The sequence below is a fragment of the Lactuca virosa genome, chromosome 1, assembly GCF_052849685.1.
Source record: "Lactuca virosa cultivar CGN04683 chromosome 1, Lactuca_virosa_CGN04683_v6, whole genome shotgun sequence".
NCBI lineage: Eukaryota > Viridiplantae > Streptophyta > Magnoliopsida > Asterales > Asteraceae > Lactuca > Lactuca virosa.
Window position 1 is genome coordinate 172,621,802 of NC_136426.1, and position 12,373 is coordinate 172,634,174.

Below are 12,373 nucleotides of genomic sequence, written 5' to 3' on the forward strand. Positions count from 1 at the left end.
AATTTGATTATGATTACGGCATCCCTCTTCATAGTTCGAATTGTGGGAACAGGGCACATAAAATATTATGGCAGAAGGTTGATAACGTATCACGTCTTTATGTGAGACATTATGCATCGTGTCCAATATGCTTCGGGTATAGGATCGATTGCATATGCTATAATATTTGACCATTCTAAAATTTTCCAAATGCCTAGGGCATTAAGAGGCAAAAGGGACTAGAACTGGTTTTGACTAAAATAATTAAACAACTATTAAAGGACGAGCTGAGGTTCACTGAGGATTTGTCGCTTGTGAGTAGTTGGAAGTATAGTACTGGATGGACTATATTGACATTATTATGAATAGATTAGATTCTATTAAGAATGAGTTGTCATATGGCAAATATCGAAATGTTTCCATTAATGGGAGTTGGATATTAAGAAATATGTCTAGATTAGAAACTTTTATGAGAGAAGGATGTTCAAAGGAATGTACTTTGAATGTGAGGCTTCACGTCTATGGAATTGTCTTGTAACAATTTCCGATAGAATACCTTGTAATTTCATTAGCCGGGTCTTGGTGACTTTCGTGCTGTGACATTACGAAAGAATCATTGCATAAAATGTTAGAATCTGACATATTTTAAAAGTGGTAAGAATTTGGTATTCTTATACTAATAATAAGGATTGGGAATTGTGAAATGAGTTTCATTGGAAAAGTTTTTCAATTGATCTATTTCACAAAGTATGGACCATAGGAAACCAAAGTGTGCATGCTTGGAGCATGGGACAATTGTGGTTATAATTCGAGTAATAAGTTGATTTTCTGAAACAGTAAGCAATGAATAATGAGTAATCAATATGATGTTTAAATAAAAGTGTTTTTATTTATGCTCAAAAGCTTTGGGGCCATATAGGATTAATATTGTTATTGCGTTTCACTTTGCATGTTTTGACTTCCAGAATAACTGGGTTATTCGAACCTCCACGGTCGGTCATACGTTGGAAGTAGGTATGAAGGAAGACTGTCATGAATCTGTATGTAGATTGTCTAAAGTGTTTAGACATAGCACAAGTTTGCTGCAGAATTCAGGAGTACTTTGATAAGATTAGAGTATTGGATTAAACCCACGCTCACGTGAATCACTTCATGGATTTTATCGCGAGTGATTGTGAGTCGATAATATTGTATATTCTTGAAACCGAGACGTGTGAGTTGTTATTTGTTGGTCGGTTAAACATTGATAATAAGTAAACGCACCAGTAACTTGGTGTTATAAAACTCATTGTTGTGTGTGATTCGATCAGTAAATGCAAGCGAGCATTTGAGTCGAAGTTTATCCATTCCTTTTACCCAAAGTGGGATAAAAGCGATATATGTGGGCCTCTCGATGATTTAATGATGACACCCTAAGCGCTTGGCCAAGCCGGGACAAAGTTGATGTGTTCAATTGTAGTCTGTTGTTAGTCGTCATGAATCGGAAGTCGGGAAAGAATACATAGACAGAGAGAATGATTTAAATCCATGTCTTGTGTCTATACGATATCTTGTAGAATGGAGGAATATATAATCCCTTATCTAAAGGACACGCGTATCTGATAAGATCAGAGTTGACAACGGCTTTTGAAAGCTACGATTGCTGATTAGGTTCTGAAGTTATACAGAATAGTTATTAGACTTATCCAAGTGGGAGACTGTTGGATTAGTGTCTAAGTCCATAACTATTTTGGTATGTACTTGACCCGATTTTGAGCATGGTCCTTTTGGGTTGCCTTCACCATAGCAATATGTAGGATGAATTAAGGAGAGAAAGGTTTAATTATGATTTATTAATATATTATAAGAATAATATTTTAAAGGAGAAATCATATTGTTTAATTAATATTAGTCAAGAATTAATTAAGAATTAATTTAGTGGCTAAAAGAGATTAATTAAACTTAGGGGACTAGATTTGTAATTATAAGATAATTGCAATTGGGCTATGAATTACCTAAATAATATACATTGGACGAATTCTATGGGAAGCCCATAAGGAATTCGTCCAAGAGATATGTTAAAGGAGTCCATGGGCTGCTTAGGGCTTAAGCAGCCAGATTAGGGTTTCCTAGTTGTAAACCCTAATAGCCTACATGTATATAAAGGAACCTTAAGCCCCAAAAACGTGGACAAGTAATCCTTTAGGGTTTCCAGCCGTTTTTGGTGCCTTCTCTCTCCTCCCTCTTCATACAAGTTGCTTAGTGGTGTTTGTGACTCCATTAGAGGTGCAACACTTGAGGCACTAAGCTTTCTCAAGCCAATCAAAGCAAGGATTGATTGTTATTGCTATATAACAATCAAAGGTAATTACTAAACTCTTATTTCAGTTCTTATTTGATAGATCTAGGGTTTATAGCTTTGGATATTCAATTGCATGTTCATTAGACAAACTAGATCCAAAAGCTATTAGGGTTTCCATGTACACCATAGGAATGCTGTATTGCTCGAAACCCATCACTAAGACCCTCTGATCAATAATGTAAACGAGACCCTCCGGTCAATAACACGAATAAGACCCTCCAGTCAATAATGTACTAAGACCCTCTGGTCAATAATGTAAACAAGACCCTCCGGTCAATAACACGAATAAGATCCTCCGGTCACACAGTAAGTACCACTCAGGTAAGTATAATGAGAAGACTCACCTTGCAGAGTTAAGAAATGTATCCCACACTCGAGCTGCTGGTCTAGTCTCCGCCCCTCCATGGCCTCCAGAATCCATAGTTGACCAAAACCCTAAAGTCAACGGAAGTCAACAGTCAAAACTGACCCGACTCTAAAAGTCAATGGAAGTCAACACTCAAGTCAACAGTCCAAGTTGACTCAACTCGTTGAGTACAATTCATAAGCTCGTCGTGTCTCTCAAACTCAGTACATCGCGAAGACCCGAGTCAACTCACCGAGTTGCTAACAAACTCGTCGAGTCCATGCAGCGTCCAGAACACCAGGAAAAACCCCATCTACTCGTCGAGTTGTCTCATCAACTCGTCAAGCCCATTGTGAATCCAAAGTCGAGTAAAACCCTCTCAACTCGTCAAGTTGTCTCACCAACTCGCCGAGTCTGCAACGTGTCCAGACCATCGCGGGTAAACCCTAACCGACTCATCGAGTTGTCTCATCAACTCGTCGAGTTCCTTAAGTCTATTTCCTTATTCAGACAATTTTGGACAGGAATAAGGTCTCATACTCTAGCCTCCTAAGGCTGAATCATCATGTAAAGCTACAAGCTTTACGTTCATGCATGGCATATAGGGCTCAAAATGCCAAAACAAGCTCCATAAAGGTCTTTATGCTTAAAGACTTGCCCAAATCTTGATAAAGCTCGAATCTTTGGGCTCATAGGGACTCATATAGCTCAGATATGTAGTCTCAACTCCCATGACCAGCTCAACAACTCCAAATCCAAACATAGATGGGATAAAGCCCTAAAACTCTCTAGAAAGAGATCTAACAAAAGGAATGATAAAGGGGATAGCTTTTAACCTCCAATTGACAACTAGCACCGAAAGAACACCGGACCCAAAGCTTCTTCTCGTTCCAATCCTTCTTGCTCTTCATTCCTCTTCTAAAAATGCACTTGAACACAAGATCTTTAGCCTTTCTCTCTCTCTCTCTCATAATGACTACAAATTGTATAGGGTTTCTCTCAGTGTGTCTAAATGGTTAGGGAGGCGGAAATGAGGGCTTAAGGGTCTTTAAATAGGGTGCAAGCCCTAAAATTAGGTTTTTCTCAATACAGACTCAACTCGTCGAGTCCAACCCTTCGACTGGATGAGTAGGCTTCATAATTCGCATGGCCAGCTCATCCCCTACACGACGAGTCGGGACCAACCAAATCGTCGAGTAGGTCCCCCAAGGTGCATTATAACTGTTAAATTCTCATCCAATATTCGGGGTATAACAATTATCCCCCGCTTGAATTAGATTTCACCCTCGAAATTGCTCCTTAACAACACATAGCTCGAAACCAATAACCCGAGAAGCACCACCGAAAATCCCATATCATACAACAATCTCCCTCCTAAGACACCCGAACCTAATCAGGAACTCCCAATCCCGAAATAAGACGGACCCCTCTGTCGTTGCGGTACCAGTTCTGACTCTCCAGAACCTTGAAACTCTAGTGGTCTGTCTCCCAACCAGACCGTCCATGCAAAATATCATCATGTTAATTGCTCATCGAATAACAGATCCTGATAACACACTTCCAACTCTGGTTATCTTGTTGCGACTGATGGGAACAAGTCGTTGACTAATAATTTGCTACTGTTTACTCATGTGAGACATACTAATCGATCCAGATCATAGCTCAAAAGGTACGGAAGGGTCACATCTCACGAGGGACCCACCACTTGTACTGCTCTCAGAAACCATCTGAAAATGATCCTCAATACTCTGTCCTCAAACACAAGAAAAATGATCACGCCCGTTCGGAACTATCCTCTGACGTCTATAATCATAAGCCTCAGCTTCCTCTCAAATGTCCCTTTCAACATTGAGCACCAAGTTATCTCCCGACCTAACAGTTGAACCTCAAAATGCTACCCCTTTCACACCCAGTGAAACGACTCTACAACCTTCCATCTCTCAAAGGCTATCTCAACCCCTCATACGGCACACCATTTCACGAAGTTCGCTTTAACCCAAGAGAATACTACAACCTCTCTGAAGTTGTCTCACCTCTGACCTCTGTTGTCTACCACTTACTAGTTCCGTGCGTCACGTGGTCCTTCCCAAACCAACAAACCGACCCACTCAAGTCTAAAACCTCAGATGGAAACTGTCACACCCCCAAACCAAGGATGGCGGAAACGTCCGAGGGTGGAGGACTTAATGTATAGTATCATAATAATGAGTATAATAGTGAACACAGTACATACAACCAATCATAAATATAATCGAAAAGGTTACATGGTTTCAAATATTACATGTTTCAAAATCGATTACAATATCATATCAAAAATAGTTTGTCAAACGACGTAGCGTTCCATCCTCAAACGCTTGTAGTTGCCTGATTTTATTGATTACCTGAGAATACAAGTAATTTTGAAAGAGCGTCAACGATTAAGTTGGTGAGTTCATAAGCTTTTGTATGTAAAGTTGAAATTCTTTCTTTGCAAATGTAGTGTAAGTTCAAGAAAAATCCAATATTTTCCTTATAAAATGAATTGTAGTCTTAAAACCCAAAGACCGAAAGGTACATGTATGTTCCATACTTATAATAATATATGTAGTCTTAACTAAATAAAACCCCTTTTGAATGTATGTAGTTTTAAATGAATAAAGCCTCTTTTGAAAGTATGTAGTTTTAAATGAATAAAACCCCTTTTGAGTGTAATAATTCCCCGTAAACTATATGTGTCGTTGTCTCCCTGTGTGAGTTATTATAACCATACTGATTGACATAGTAACCTATGATGATGTTCTTCAGGCGTCGGAATGTTATGACATTTGTCACCCCATACCTGCCGGTCTAGTTGTTGCATGCAGCTAAGGTGTGGGTTGTCAATCCCAATATAGATCTATATACAAGTATCACGATCTCCCAACAAGAGACTCTTATTATAACTACATGATTTTAACCGGTACTCTAAGGGTACAATGAAGTAGTGCCTCACAACCGGATTTAATGAGTTTACGTGTAGTGTAATTGAAAACCTTTTTGTAGTAGGAGTATAACCTTCCTTAGGAAGTTCATAGACTTAATGTAACATAAACTATACCTATTATAGCTTATCATGAATGTACGTAGTAATGAAAAAAACCCGTTTGTAGTGAGAATTGTACCCTTTTCATAGTGTATAGTAATTTAACAAATCATAAATTATACTTATTGTTGGGTCAAAAATATGGTTTATACTTTACTTTTCTAGGAAAATGTATTTTTGTGTCTTGGACAGTAAATAGCTTGGTGTTTACGACCGTATACGTGTTTACGGTTGTGTTTACGGCCGTGAACAGGTTTACGGCCGTAAACCCATTCACGGCCCATGTCTACTATATATAGGGTGAGGAGTGCATAATTGTAAAAAGGTGGAGAACTTAAGTGTGTGAAACCAAAGGTGTTCTAGAGAGAGAACATGAGAATAGTAGAGAGAGGACAAGGAGCTTAAGTGTGTGTATTCTAAGGTGTGTTCTAGAGAGAGAAAGTGAATCTTGTATCCGGATCTTCATTCATATCAATACATACAAGATTCATCATCTTCCTCTTCTCCTTCTCTTCTATTTGATCTGACATCATCCGTTTGATTGGGATTCCGCACCATCAAACGGATCTGATTTATACACAAGCAGATTAGGGACTTACAATTATTATCAAAGCTTGGATTGTATCAGTCAATTTTGTCAGATTTGGAGCTTATTTGATCTTATTTTTGAAATATTTCTGTGTTTTTGGATAAATCTCTGAAAATTAGGGGGGGTTTGTTCTTCGCGTTTTTGATAAAAACGGGTTTTTGATCGAGTTTTGGAGCAAAAAGGGGCAAAAATCGTTGTTTTTGGTCGTAACCAGCGAGGCGGCGACGACGTTTAGGGCTAGGGTTCCGCCGGTGTTTACGGCCGGAAACAGTTTACGGCCGGCGAGTTTGCGGCCGACCGGAGTTTACGGCCGGTCCTCGGAGTTTGCGGTCTAGCAGCCTCGGTCTTCGCTTCGGAGTTGATCCTCGTACGTCCTCGCATAAGGTCCGAAGTTCGCACATCGTGCTTTCATTAAAAAAAAGGGAATCGTTTTTCGGGCTGTCGTTTTTCGAACTCGCGACCTCTGATTCCTCACTTCAGCGCCTTACCAACCCAACTAGCTAGCAACTTGTGCAAATCCTTCGCGACTTAATTCAAAAGGCTTCGCTGCTGCAACCCAATTTTCACATTTTTAGCACTTTTAGCCCAAAAATTCAATTTCTTTTATTTTAAAATTCCATTTTCATCCAAAATTTTAGTTTTTAATTTTTGATTTTTATTTTTGACTTTTGATCTTAAAATTTTGACTTTGACTTTTAAAGTTTGACCTTTGACTTTAAACTTTGACTTTCTCGTTTAACTTTTAAATTTTCAAATTTAGCTTTTTGGTTTGACTTTTAAGTTTGACTTTTCAAGTTTGACTTTTGAGTTTGACTTTTTAAATTTGACTTTTGAGGTTGAATTTTGAGTTTTTAGTCAAAGGGCATATTTTTAAAAAAAATGAGTTCTTCAAACGTTCCAGTCAATGAAGTTTCATGTAATCCATCTTGTGAAACTACGATTAAGTTTCTTCGGGAACAAATTGATTTATTAAAAAGAGAAGTTGAGGACCTGAGATATGAGGGCTATCAAATCAGGAAAGGACAGAAACCCCTAAAGGCTCAGTTACAAACAAAAATTAAGGACTTTAAAAGAATTCAGGAAACCTATAGTGAAAAATGTGAATATTATAATTATGTCAAGAGACAGAATGATGAGTTAATTACTGAGCTTGATACATTAAAGAGACAATTGAAACTGCAAATTTTGATTTTAAAAGGTTTGATGTATCAAGCGAGGTAGTTGCCAACATGATTGACCATTGCCTGCAGTTCAAACGAAACCATCAAAAGGGCTTAGGATACGATAATGTACCTCCTCCTTTTAATCATACATATCAGTATCAACCTTTGTCTAAAGAGGAGATTGCCAACGAACCATTCATGGTTTATGGAAAGCCATCTGGTTTGGTTTCAGGAGGATTTATTAATGTTGAAAGTACTATTGTTTCTACTTCCTCTGCAGATCAATCCTTAAAACAATCAAAGCAAGAAGCTGAAGGATATGTTTCTGAAAATAAAAATGTTTCTGAACCTGCTGTTTCTGTTTCAAATGATAACTCTTTTGTTTCCGATGTTAAAATTGATGATACATCTTGTGATGTTTCTGCATCAGATCATGTTGAGTTAAATTTTTTTGACACATTTGATGATTTGTTTGAAAATACTGATGTTCCTGTTTCTAGCACATCTACTTCATGTGCAGGTAAAGTAGTAAAGGATGAGGATAAGGAGAACATAACTAATTCTAGTTCTGCAAATTCTGATGATTCTGTGTCAAAGACTGATAACTCAAATTTCTTTGATGTGTTTGATTTTTTGTTTGACAATTCTGATGTTCCTGATTCAAGCACATCCACTTCACCTCCACCCTCACCAGTCACACAACCTGCTGTTGGTAAATACAGGCTACCAAAACAAGCAAATCAGAATGCTTGTTGCAAGTGTGCATGTGGGAAAAATCAGAGACAAGGGAAGGATACACCACCAGGGGCAGGAAGAAACAACTTCACAATGAAGAAAAAGACATGTTTTCACTGTGGAACACCTGGACACATTGCCATAAATTGTCCTAATCGCGCATACGTTCCCTACTATGCACAAGGGTGGCAGAACGCGCCAAGAGGGAGATACTCCAAAAAAAACCCCTCAAGGTCACGTTCAGACAATGGTGACTGGAACGCGCAGAAGGCCAAGAATCAAACCCACAAGTCCAAGAATCCAAATCCCAAGGGCAAGAAGGTAATGTCGGCTAAGAAGCCCAATCCAAGAGATGCTCCAGTGAAACAAAGACCGATTAGGTCAAAGTCATCTCAACGGCCGACATCAAGATCAAAATCAAGTGCCGAGGCAGCTATCCGATCCAACAAGAAATGGGTTAAACCCAACTATAAATGGGTTCCGAAAGCTCAATCTCCCAAATCACCTAATGACTCTAATATTTCTACATCTTCTGTTTGTGATAAACAGGACATGTCATGGGAGAATGTTCCTTGCAAAGATGACAAAGGTCGACCCAGTTTCAAAATGGACTGGGTTCCAAAGACCAACTGATCCTGCTCTGTGTCGGAGCAGCTATGGAGGCACATCATCGTACTTCGGTTTGTTGGTAGTGGTTGTTCCAGGCACATGATAGGGGACATCTCTCAACTGTACAACATTCATAACTTTGTTTGGGAGTATGTGGCCTTTGCGGGAAAGGAAGAAAAGAAGGGATCACTCATGGGGTTAGTGCTTAACGATGTGAAGAATTTTTGGATCTGTTATGAGATTACGCGTGCTGTTCTCAGACCTTCTGAATGCAAATCCAATCGGTGACTTACAGTTTGAGTTTTCTTCTCTATACTCCTGAGTTTTTCTTAAGCTGATTCGCTTTAAAGACTAATTTTTGTTTTAAGATAGTTTAAATTTGCGCATTTACTTTCGTTTCTCTCCTATGTACAAATTTAGGGGGAGAAATAAAAACAAAAGAAAAATTAGAAAAGTTAAATATATATATATATATATATATATATATATATATATATATATATATATATATATATGGTGTTAATGAAATGTGCTTGAGGGAGATGTTTCGGGAAGTGATATAATCATGTGATAACAGGCAATCTGAATCTGTGTAAGGGACTGAATCTGAATTGTCTAGGCTCTGTGTTCGATGTGCTGGTAGGCACGAAAGATTAAAATGGACTTGACTAGGCATTAATGAACTTAAGGAATCTAGAGACTTGAAAAATCTTGACCTAGATAGATCCATTTTGCCTGAAAATATGACGCTCAGATAGGTTGAGCAGGGAGATATACATGATAATTCACCGGTCACACTAAAATAATCTGTATCTAGAACCGTGGTTTAACTCTTCCTCGATGTACGAACTTTGTCCTTAATTCCGATATTGATGGGGCGACTGGGGAATTCCGATAAAGTAGGTCTGTAGGAAATTATTTTCTTGCTTTCTTTCTATTAGTCATATGTTGCCTCCTCTACGTGATTGAAATACATCCGACCTGGACTGCAACATATGCAATTCTATTTCTCTGCATCTTCTATCTATGCAAATTCTTCCTGTCTGTTAGTCATATGCTGTCTCCTTTGCGTGATTGAAATACATCCGACCTGGTACACATCATATGCACCATTCTACTTCTCAATCGCTCTAAATCTGGTTAGTCATATGTTTCACCCTCTACGAGATTGGAAGAGATTCGACCTGGGTGTATAGCATATGCACTCTAAATCTTATTTCTCTCATAATAATTGTCTGCTCACCTAAAGTAAGGAGTACTTTGGAAGTTCCTGATTATTGGGGTATGTCAGGAAGCGGGAAACATTTTCTAGTACAATTAAAATTGAACACTTAGAGATTTTCTATAGATCTCGCTGCTCAATTTAGGTGGACAACAATATCTTTGGTCGTCGTCAGCTGAATGGTCCTTAAGAAATATTATCTAGGAACTTAGGATCACATTGTCTTGTCACTTATAGTATGTCCTAATTTTGTCACAATCTCTCGTGTTTAAGTGGACCACAATACCGGCGATTGACCAGATCTACTCATGAAGGGAGAGGTACTGATAAACGGATAAAGGATGTCTAAAAACTTTGATCCCAAATCACTCTTAAAGTTAGATATCATTTTTATTTTTTGTTAAATTTGTTCATAGTTTTCTTCTAATTTAAATATTAGGGGAGAATTAAAAAAAACAAAAAAATTAATTAATTAAAAAAAATCAAAAATCCAAAAATATTTTTGTTTATGTTTTATTTTTTTCAGAAAATATGAAAAACCAAAAATATTGTGTGCTAAATTTTCTTTTAGTTTTGTTTTGTCTTGAAAAGTGAATTCAGGTGAAGATGAAACTCATGAAGATGAAACTCATGAAGTTTGTGTTGAAGATTTCTGAGCCAAGGCTTCATCCGTGATCATCGAAGAATTCTCATTCGAAGGAGCAAGAAATGAAGATTATTCTTTCAACCCTAGTAGCAAGGTCAAGCAATTGAAGATTATGTGACGGATTGCATTGAAGCCTCCTCAATCAGTCTGCTGCTATCTTGAACCTGCTGAAGTGATCCAGAAGATTTTTTCACTCTGTTGTTCTCTCTGAAGATTCTCAAGCTAAAAGCGATATCTTTCAAGAATCAGTTCATCAAGCCTCCTCGCCCGACGTGCGTTCAAAGCCAAATTCTAAAGAAAAGCCCAACTGCTCAAGATGAAGTCATTCATTGAAGATGCATATGTTCATCTTAAAGTCATGAAGATATCGAAGATTAAAGCTGAAGCCAAAGCTCCCAATGAAGATTAATAAGAAAAGCCAGCTACTTTTTAGGGGGAGCTTGTTGGGTCAATTAAGAAAAGAAAGCTATAAACCAAGGGGGAGATTGTTGGGTCAAAAATATGGTTTATACTTTACTTTTCTAGGAAAATGTATTTTTGTGTCTTGGACCGTAAACGGCTTGGTGTTTACGGACGTATTCGTGTTTACGGTTGTGTTTACGGCCGTGAACAAATTTACGACCGTAAACCCATTCACGACCCATGTCTACTATATATAGGGTGAGGAGTGCATAATTGTAAAAAGGTGGATAACTTAAGTGTGTGAAACCAAAGGTGTTCTAGAGAGAGAATGTGAGAATAGTAGAGAGAGGACAAGGAGCTTAAGTGTGTGTATTCTAAGGTGTGTTCTAGAGAGAGAAAGTGAATCTTGTATCCGGATCTTCATTCATATCAATACATACAAGATTCATCATCTTCCTCTCCTCCTTCTCTTCTATTTGATCTGACATCATCCGTTTGATTGGGATTCCGCACCATCAAACGGATCTGATTTATACACAAGCAGATTAGGGACTTACACTTATTATAGTTCATCTTGTATATTCGTAATGACTAGTAACCCTTATAATGAATGAGTATTTCTGTTATTTAAGTGTAACAACACAAGTAAATAATTTAGTCATCAAGGATAAACACTTTGCTCAACACATTACAAAGTGTTAATAACTTGTAAACTGTTTGTATCTAGTTTTACTTTTCTGTCACTGTTTTTGTAAAAAGACAGAAAACTCATTGTGAGTCGAAATCTAAATCCGTAAACTCCGGGAGTTCAGAAAATGTGTCTAGTATACTCATAATTTTTATTATGATTTTTTATGATTTCTAACTAGTGTCAAAATGACCATTTTCACGGACTGGTCCGAAATCTTTGCTACTGTGATAGACAGTTTTGTAAAAACCACCATAAATTGTAGAAAAATCGTATGAACATGTGCAAGTAGTCATTTTATAGGTAAAAGCATGAAATATTTGCATATTGAACTGTTTTGAAGGTTATGGAGTTTAAGATGGTAAAAACAGTTCGTGATTGAGCCATAACTTTTCTGTTGAAAGCCGTTATTTGAGTTTAAGCATGTTTTGATGTTGTAACTTGTATTCTCCCCCATAAAACTAGATGAAAAAGTGAAAAGAGTGGGGTATGAACTCACCTTGAGTGATTCCCTGAGATGGATGTTGAAGAAAAGAGGTTTCCAAGTCAAGAACACTTGGAGAATGCTTAAGAGTTCGAAGATCCTAAGAAC

General features: G+C 37.7%; 1 pseudogene; it reads right to left on the bottom strand.

The window, feature by feature from the left end:
• The window catches only part of LOC145124065 (respiratory burst oxidase homolog protein C-like), a 111,305-nt pseudogene that overhangs the window by 45,397 nt on the left and 53,535 nt on the right, over window positions 1-12,373 (bottom strand).